We start from the raw sequence: 9,276 nt of genomic DNA on the forward strand, positions 1-9,276 counted from the left end.
GACATGAAGGTGAACCTACATTCTCAAAATCTGTGCCTGAAAAGCACAAGCTCCAGCAAGTTCTCCCTAGCTGGAAAGTTTTCAAGTATGCACCTGGAAACTGCTCGTATATCTGGTTTGAGGACCAGTCTAGCTAACTCAGAAGAAGCTACAAACCAAAGCCTGATTTGTAGCATTTGCCAATTTCTGAGGTGTAAATTCTTACACTGAAAATTTAACAATCAGCTCTCTTTAATCTGTGTGTGCTAACTCCAGCACACTCTTGCGTGGACCACTTTGACAGTCTGCTGAATCTTATGGGCCCCTTCTTGGAATAATGTTTGTTTGTTTTTTTAATTTTTAATTTATTTTTTTAAAATGTAATTTATTTATTTTTATTTTTCAACATTTACTTCTATAAGTTTTAATTTTTCCCCCCTTCTTCCCCCTCCTCCCAAAATGGTCTGCAATCTGATATGGGCTTTACACACACACACACACACACACACACACACACACACACACATATATATATATATTTGGAATAATGTTTTTAAAGGCACAAAATAAAATACATAAAATAATAAAGAAAACCAATTACATAAACACAGTTAGCAAAATACATTTTTAAAAAAATTCATGGTCCCCATGTCAAAAGTCATGATCTAGTACAAACTTCACCCCCACCCCCACCTTGTATTTTTACAGATTTTTATAGGAAACTGAGGCACACAGAGATTGAGTGATTTATACAGGTAATTAGTAAAAAAATTAGGGAAATAGATGTTCTTTCCTTTTTTACTTTTATATCTCTAGGCATGGAAACTGTCAAAGATGTGACAAATGTGAGATGGGGGATTTGAACCCAGGTCCTTTGATTCTAGTGCTCTTTGCACAATACCAAACTACTTCAAAGTACTGATGCACACAGTGATCTGTCAGAAGGAGTCTAGCTTCAATGTTGGGTTAGAATTATATCCTTACTCAGAATATGGGGAGAAAAAATTACTGGATAACTAAAAGTCTAATGCAGGGGCGGGGGGGGGGGTGAGGCTATGCATCACCCAGGTGAGCCAATAGCACATACTGTATAGTAGAAATTGAATGAGATACCAAATGTAAAGCTCTTTGTAAACCTTAAAGTGCTAAATAAATGCTAGTTATTAGCATTGTTGTGATCATTGTTATTATTATTATCTAGCCTATGACAGAGTAAGTTAGGAGGAAAACAAGGGAGAAGCTGTCAGCTTACCATTTCAAGAAGATTAAGACTGTATCTTAATAAGTCCCCTGTCACTCTCTCCAGATCAAGTGTTAAGCTGTTTTCAAACAAAAATGTGTGTAACAGAGTAGTATAACATGTCTGACTGATATGCTATGCGCCATTATGCAGTAGAGATTGCATTATTTTATAATGTGTCATGCATGTCACTGAGAAGGCTGAAAACACATTCTTTTGAGCTGTGGTAAGTCACCTTGGCTGGGTCACAGAACCGCAAAATATGCTAAGTGCCATACAATATCCCTGACAGACACATGGTAACACACCTACCACTTTGCAGATATAAATGACACCTGCCACCAAAAACATAACCCCATCTCACATTTGTCACATCTGGGACAACAGTTTCCATTCAGTTATGCTTGTTCATGCATAGAAATATAAAAGCAAAGGGAAAGAATATCAGTTTCCTTCATTTCAACATTATGGAACGGAAGGGTCTGCCACATTTAAAAACAATGATGGTGCTAAATTTTTTCATTTTTGCTAAATTTAATCACCTATAAATATGATCTGAATAGCTACAGAAGTCTTTGTTTCATGATGCTCCAAGACCTCACATATACTATCTCATCTGGCAATGATAATTCTTATTTTCTACTTCCTTAGGCAGTCATGACAGAAGATTGCCTAGATTAAGCAGCAATCAGTATCACCTCAAGTGAGTTAAAATAATAAATTCAGATTAATTGGCTCGTTCAATTGAGTCAATACTGATTCCTGAAATATAGAAAATGTCAAACTTGGAAAGGACTTCAGTGGCTAACTAGTCTAATTTATCAGTAAAGGAAAATTCCATCTGTAACATATCCAATATGTGATCATTCAGCCTTTGCTTGAAGATCTCCAATAAGGCAGCAACCCACTAACTCCTGGTACAGTCTATTCTACTTTTTGATAGTGCTAATGGTTAACTTATTTTTTCCCTTTTATTGGGCCTCAATTTGACTCTTTGGAACTTCCACCCATTCATTGCTCCTAGTTCTTTCCTCAGGGGACAAGGAAAACTTGGAGTTCTACTAAATAGAGCCAATAACATAATTTTTAATTTTATTTCTATTCTAATATTTGAGAGACAAGGTACTATTGTAATGCTCTGCATCTGCACACAATATTGTTATTGTTTTTTTCAGTTATTTGTCATTCATGTCAGACTCTTCTGGACTCTTTTTGGAGGTTTACTTGGCAAAGATAAGTGGAGTGGCTTGTCATTTGCTTCTCCAGCTCATTATTTTGTAGATGAGGAAATTAGGGCAAATGGGGTTGTGGCTTGCCCAGAGTTATATAACTAGTAAGTGTCTGAGGCCAGATTTGAACTCAGGTTTTCCTGACTCCAGTCCAAGTGCTCTATCCACTATGCCATCTAGTTGCACTATGCACACAATATTCTTTTTAAATTATTTACTTTTATTGAGATTTAAGTATCAGAACATCCAACAAAAATGAACAGTTTAAATAAAATTGCACAGAATTCAAAATCAAGCATCCTAATTTACCAATATATGTAAAAATGTTGATACTAAAATGGAGAGAGGGAAATGGTTTCTAGAGATTCCATTCAATATTTTATCTAGTCACCATTATTCATAATTCTTTTAACTTTACAATCTTATGACATCCTGAAAATGGGAGACAACTTTTACTTTTTTTATATGACATTTATGTAGATTACATCTTCAATGAGGACTAAAAAGCTATGTTTTTTGTTATTTATATTTTATTTATTTTTTGTTATTTACATTTGCTATTTCTGACAAGTTTTCTGACCCCATTTCATAGCTAATGAAAATGAAGTTTCTGCCTGTCTAAAAGTTACACAATAAAGATAAAAGATTCTGAACTTATATTCCTCAGCATTGTTTCCTAAATCAACCTTTCTAAAATGTATTTCTAGTGTGTTGTCATTAGAGATGGCTATTAGATTACTTCCATTAAATCAATCAGTCAAATAGTTGATACCAGAACTATGCAACATAATGAGAGGGGTAAAAAAAATAGAATATACCACTCCCTGTCCTCAGGAAGTCTATAGTGTGGTTGGTGGTTCCATTTACTCCTGTTTCTTCTCCAGGGAATTCAGATAAGATGCCTTTGAAGATCAAGGTGTAATGCAAGTGGAAGTGATATGGCTCAATTCACTTTATAAATCTATCAAATGCAGACCTCTGGAGGTTTCTTTAGTCTCAGTACATTTCATACCACATCACTCCTAGTATATGTCCTTCCTGCTGAAAGGGAAATATCTATATAAATGTGGTATCTGTGTTTGTGGTTTTGGAAGCATCCCAGAAAGAATGATCTGATCAAAAAAATGAGATATTAGGCAAAAACAAATCACATAAGCTTTACCTAACAACTTCAAATATTGGAGTCACAGAAACATTTGTGAATGATATTTTTACTAGGATGATATTTGTTTGTCATCTACATATTATATAGGAAGGTACCTACGAAGTACCTTCTCCATTGCCCTTTAGTTAATCCTCAATTTTCATTATTTGAGGATTGTAGTGTTGTCAGCATACAACATCACTAGAAGGATAAGGGAGTTTAAAAGGGGAAGGAGTATAAAAGGGGTCTTTAAAAGAACTTTGAAATTTTCCAAAAGCAAAACAAGGACTTGTATAAGAAGGTATGTAAAAGATGTTACCAAACAAACGTATGATGAAAAAAGAAAGAAAAACCAACAGAAAGCTCAAGTACCGCATCAGTGCTCTCATTAAGTCAAAGAAAAGTGAGGAAGGTCCCCAGCAGATTGAGCGTACTCCCCATGGTAACTTTAAAGGAAGGAATGGACAAGAGTCATAATGGATAGGCAGGCATGGATAAGTTTTAATCCCTATCAGTGGAGGTAATACCCACACAGATGAGATCATGGATCTATTATAATATATACAAAGACATACAAACATATACGTGGAGTACCAAAAGTCTTAGTGCTATAACACCATGTGGATATATATATAAATATTCACTCACATATGTACATATACAAACATATGCACACTCACATGTATACACAGATGCTGTCTTTGTTGTGATCATGGAAAAGTTAATCTATATGAGCCCTGGGTAACTCTCTAAAACTAAATTATAGGCAGCTTGTGATCTGGTTGGTCATGGAAGTTCCTACAGTGATGAAATGTATATTGACATGTGCATATATATATATGTGTGTGTGTGTGTATTAGTCATATTATAATGCTGTCATCAGGATCCATAACACAGGATCACAGAATAGTCTCATAAGAGTCTCTTCTAGTAATTAAGACCCCATGGATCCTTGTGGTACTAAAATCCATACTTTAGGGAACCAAAGTATAGTGAAATTTCATTGTATTCATGATTTAATCTTGTGATTTTTGAAGGGTCTCATCCTACCATAGCTAGTCACAATCACAGAATAATTACTATTATCTCTGAGTGTTGTTGGCAAGGGTGGAGACTGACAAGGGGGGTGATGGGAAGGGGGAGCATCCTAAGAGTGTTCCTCCTTTATCACACTCTTCTCCCAAGAAACCACATTATTGGGAGTGGACTTGAGATTTAATCAGTATAGAACTCATATACTATACTATATTATTGTAGCTATATTAGCATTAGCCCTATAGAGAACTCCTAGTAAGGAACTTCCTCTACCAATGCAAGTTGGTACCTTCTTTGAAATTTATAGTCTGCAAAAGTTGCCTAGAAAAAGATGTGTTTTGACCAGGGTCAGAGGCAGGACTTTAACCGAGATCCATTGCACCACCATGTTTTCCCATAACGGTTAGGTAATTGGGCATGCTTTTCATGTGACTTCTCACGATTGCCAGCTTCATCTTTTGGAACAGATAAAGTCTTAGGTCACCATCTCTTTTGGGTATCCTCAGTCCTTAGGGATGTGATGATGATTTCCATGACCTTAGATAATCAAGTCTCTGCTCTGAAGCTTTTGAGATATAAACCTATTAAGGCTGAAAGGCCTGCAGGGACTAAGGGCATTCAATGTCAAAAGTCAAGAATGTTTAACTTCAGGCTCAGCAGAGGAATAATATAATGACATAGATGCCTTTATTTAGCAGCAATACAGCTAGGAACCCATGTAGCCTTTGCACTGACAGAGCTCTAAACCCACAATTGTTGTGGCTGAAGGACATGACTGGGAGATTAACTATGACCTACTTCATATATAGGCTCTCTTCTTATAAAATTTTAAATGGGTTTCACAAAAAAAATCTTCCTAATTTCCCAGTTAACTTAGAATAGGAGGAAGGGGATACACTGTTTAGAAGCATCCTCTTTTAATGCAATCTCGATGTAGAGATGTGTTCAAACAGGACCATTGTACATAGGCAACTAGCAATTACCCATATTGGGGAACTAGGTAGAGTTGCAAAGTAAATCTATGGTTAATTGAAATTTACAGGCAATTTAAAAGCTTTATTTTATTTAGTAGCTCACTTTTGTCACCTCTCACTGAATCTTTCACTAGAGGTACTAACAAAGAAAAAAGATTGACTGGAGTTTCATTTCCTTTGCTTCTCACCAGTGGAGGGGTGACTAATGAACAGTGAAATGACTAAAGCCAGGCAACCAAAACAGAAGGAAGAGAAGCAAGGGGCATGGATAATCCAAAAGTGGATAGTTGGATTTGTGATAATGTATAATTGATTGTATTCCCACTTAGGGAGGGAAAATAGGAGACAATGGCAAAACACAGAAGCAGTATTGATTAATCAACCAATAAGCATTTATCAAGCGCTTATGATGGATGAAGCACAATGCCAAGAACCAGGGACATGGTACAATGAAAAGGGTGCTGAATTTGGAGAATTGAACTTGGGAGTCACCAGACCTAAGTTCAAATTCTAGATCTGCCACATACAAACTGGTGGCTTTGAATAAGTCACTTAAATTCTATTGGTCTCATTTTCCTCCTTTGTAAAGTAAGAAGTTTGGGCTGGACAACCTTTGAGCTCCCTTTTAGTTCCAGATCTGTAATTCTATGATCTACTCTTTTTTATCTTCTCTGAAATCACTGAACATCTCACAAGTCACAATAGGTCCATATTAGTTGTGGGGATTTCATCACTACAGAAAACAATATACTATTGTTATTTTGAGACTAAGTCTCCTTATTTTGACTGCGAAGGTGGTTGTTGTTCACTTGTTTCAGCTGTGTCCAACTCTTTGTGGCCCCTTTGGGGGTTGACTTGGCAGAGATACTGGAGCAGTTTGCCATTTCCTTCTTCAGTTCATTTTTACAGATGAGGAGCTGAGGCAAACCGGGTTAATTGAAATTGACTTGCCCAAGATAAAAGAGTGTCTGAAGCTGGGTTTGAACTCATGAAGTTGAGTCTTCCTGATTCGAAGCCCAGTGCTCCACCTACTGTGCCACCCAACTGCCCTGACTAAGCAGGAAGTACTACTAATTGACATGGGAGCTGGGACCTACTGTTTCCCACCTGAGCAAGTTTTCCCCTCCTTAGGCAGGCTGGTGCCCTTCCACTCATGGGGGCCCACCATATTGGTGCCAGACAGTGCAGACAGCCAATCATCCAAGGCTAATACTTCTTAGAACTTCCAAGTTCAAATGAACCACCAGGCTCCCCAGAAGTTGAATTTACATAGATGTCTATCATACCCGGCTTCTATATTAGTTGCTTACAACATTTGCAACTCATAGTAAACCAATGAGGCCCAATAAGACATTGTGGGTTAAAGTCACTAGGAAAGAATCAAACCCATTATCTGCTTACTATTCTTTTTCCAATTCATTTGTTCCTGTTTCCCTCACAAGTATATTTTCAAGTTTATTTCTCCTTAGAGAGCTTTGCTTAGATGGCAATATGGTACAACAGAAAAACTACCGAAATAGCAGTCTGAAAACCAGGGTTCTAAAGCCAACTCTGCAATTAACTGGTCATGTGATGTTGAGCAAATGCTTTCACTTTCTCTATGTCAATTTCTTTATCAATAATAAGAGAGGGCTGCATTAGACGATCTCTAAGGTCCCTTCCAGCTAAATGACTATTGGGTTTAAGTAACTTAATGTAGACATTAAGTAATTTAATGTAGACATCATTGTAGAATGTCAAGAGAACCTTTGATTTTTAATTTTCTTTCTATGTAGTGTAATAATGACCCAGTAGCATTAAATTTTGAAGGATAAACCCTTTAAAAACAGGAGACCATCACTAAGATTCCTATTCAATGACTCACTTAACAACTCACTTGTGAATTCTCTAACAGATTGACTGTCAGCCCAACTTCATTAACAATAGAGCACTGGCCCTGGAATCAGGCAGGAGAACCTGAGTTCAAATCTGGACTCAGACACTTGACACATTTACTAGCTGTGTGACCTTGGGTAAGTCACTTAACCCCAATTGCTTTGCTTTCCCCCCCTCCAATTTTTTTTAATTTAAAAAACATCAGAAACCATGATGTAGCTTCACTTTTTCAGTATAATTTTTGCATCGATAATGATAGCAGCCAGACTACCCCACATCTGGGTGGTACTTTACAGTCTTCAAAGAATTCTCAAGAAGAAAAATACATTATCTTATTTCTACAGCAGTAATTTTCTAAATTTTCTAGAGTTGTGATAACTTTATACTAACTGTTATTTGTCTCTACCCACCCCTCAAAAAGAGTGCTTGCTGGTTTGATGATATCTTTCATAGATAACTAAGTACACTCTAGAAATATTGTAAAAGACAATTTATTAATCCATTCATTGCCTATTTATACATAGGATAGTTAAAGTCTGTGGAAATGGTAAGTAATGATTAGTTACATTAAACTTGTCAACAAGTGGAAAATCTGCTTAGTTTGGTATTTACAAACTGTCAAAAGATCTAGAACAGAGGTTAATTTGAGTATATGTGTACGTGCATGTGGGCATGTGTATATGTATGTGATGGCTCTCTTTGGTAGGATGGTGATACCTACAGGCTCCTTCTCAGAACTCCATTTTTAAATGCATGAATTAAAATGTACAGAATTATAAAGGAAATCAATTATATTGAAATAGTTGTCAAAATATATATTTTTTAAAATTTCACAGACCCAGACTAAGAACTCCTCACATAGAGGAAGGCCTTGCATATAGTAGCTGCTTAATAAATGTTTAATTAAAGGCCTCTAATATAGTCTCTCTCTCTCTCCTCATCTCTGCCTCTTAGGAACACTGGCTTCCTTCAAGACTTAGCTCAAAAATCACTCTACAGGCGACCTTTCCTAATCCCTCCAGCTGCTAACGCCTTTCTCTGGAGAGAGTAAGGTTGGTGACTTTGCACAGCTCTGCCTCACTTAAGTTCAATTCATTTTCAAGTCAAGACATCACCCATCTGATGTAATTGGTCCTCTTCAAGAACAAAGGATGAACAACAGCAATACTTTCCATCTACTAATGTGCTTTTTTGTGTACCTATTTATATACATGCTGTTTCTCACATTAGAATGTAAATCCTGTGATTTTAGAAACTATTTTTGCCCTTTTTTGTATCACCTTCACTTAGTAAAGTATCTGAAGTGTAATAAGTGTTTAATAAATGCGTATTAATTAATTGGCAGCTTGATTTCATCCCCTATGGAAGATTTATGGGCAAATGTGGACAAGAAACACATAGGGGAATGCATGGATGGACTATCAGCCCCCTTAGAATACCCAAATCAATATGATAGTGGATCCACTGAGACATTAAAATAAAACAGACTTAAAAGGACTGTGAGTACACTTGTTAGCAGAAGATACTGTCTAGTAAACTGAAAGAGCTATATTCAAGGAACACATCTGAAGAGTAAAGCTGACTTATTGAACCTCTAGAAAATTATATACTTATTTATTTCATTTGAAGTCCTCCTCCTCGATCTGTAACTAGTTATCACCTCCTCCCCTTGAGGCACTAATTTTTTCTTTGAAACATTCTAATCTGAGGGCAGAATTTGGCTGTTAGAAGAAATATTGAAGAAGATAAATAGTAGAATGGAAAATTGTGGATCACAAGAAACAAAAGAAATACAGTTTA

The 9,276-nt window shown here is 36.4% G+C and overlaps 1 long non-coding RNA gene across 1 annotated transcript in view; it reads left to right on the forward strand.

The window, feature by feature from the left end:
* The window catches only part of LOC138175331 (uncharacterized), a 34,683-nt gene extending 25,852 nt beyond the window's left edge, over positions 1-8,831 (forward strand). Inside the window, exons 2-3 of the long non-coding RNA XR_011171974.1 lie at positions 7,496-7,613; positions 8,431-8,831. This is a non-coding gene — a long non-coding RNA (uncharacterized lncRNA). The remainder of the gene's footprint in view (positions 1-7,495; positions 7,614-8,430) is intronic.
* The last annotated feature ends 445 nt before the right edge of the window (positions 8,832-9,276 follow it).

This window comes from Petaurus breviceps, unplaced genomic scaffold (genome assembly GCF_028583685.1).
Source record: "Petaurus breviceps papuanus isolate PSGF00001 unplaced genomic scaffold, PetGlider_PUasm1.0 77, whole genome shotgun sequence".
Lineage (NCBI taxonomy): Eukaryota > Metazoa > Chordata > Mammalia > Diprotodontia > Petauridae > Petaurus > Petaurus breviceps.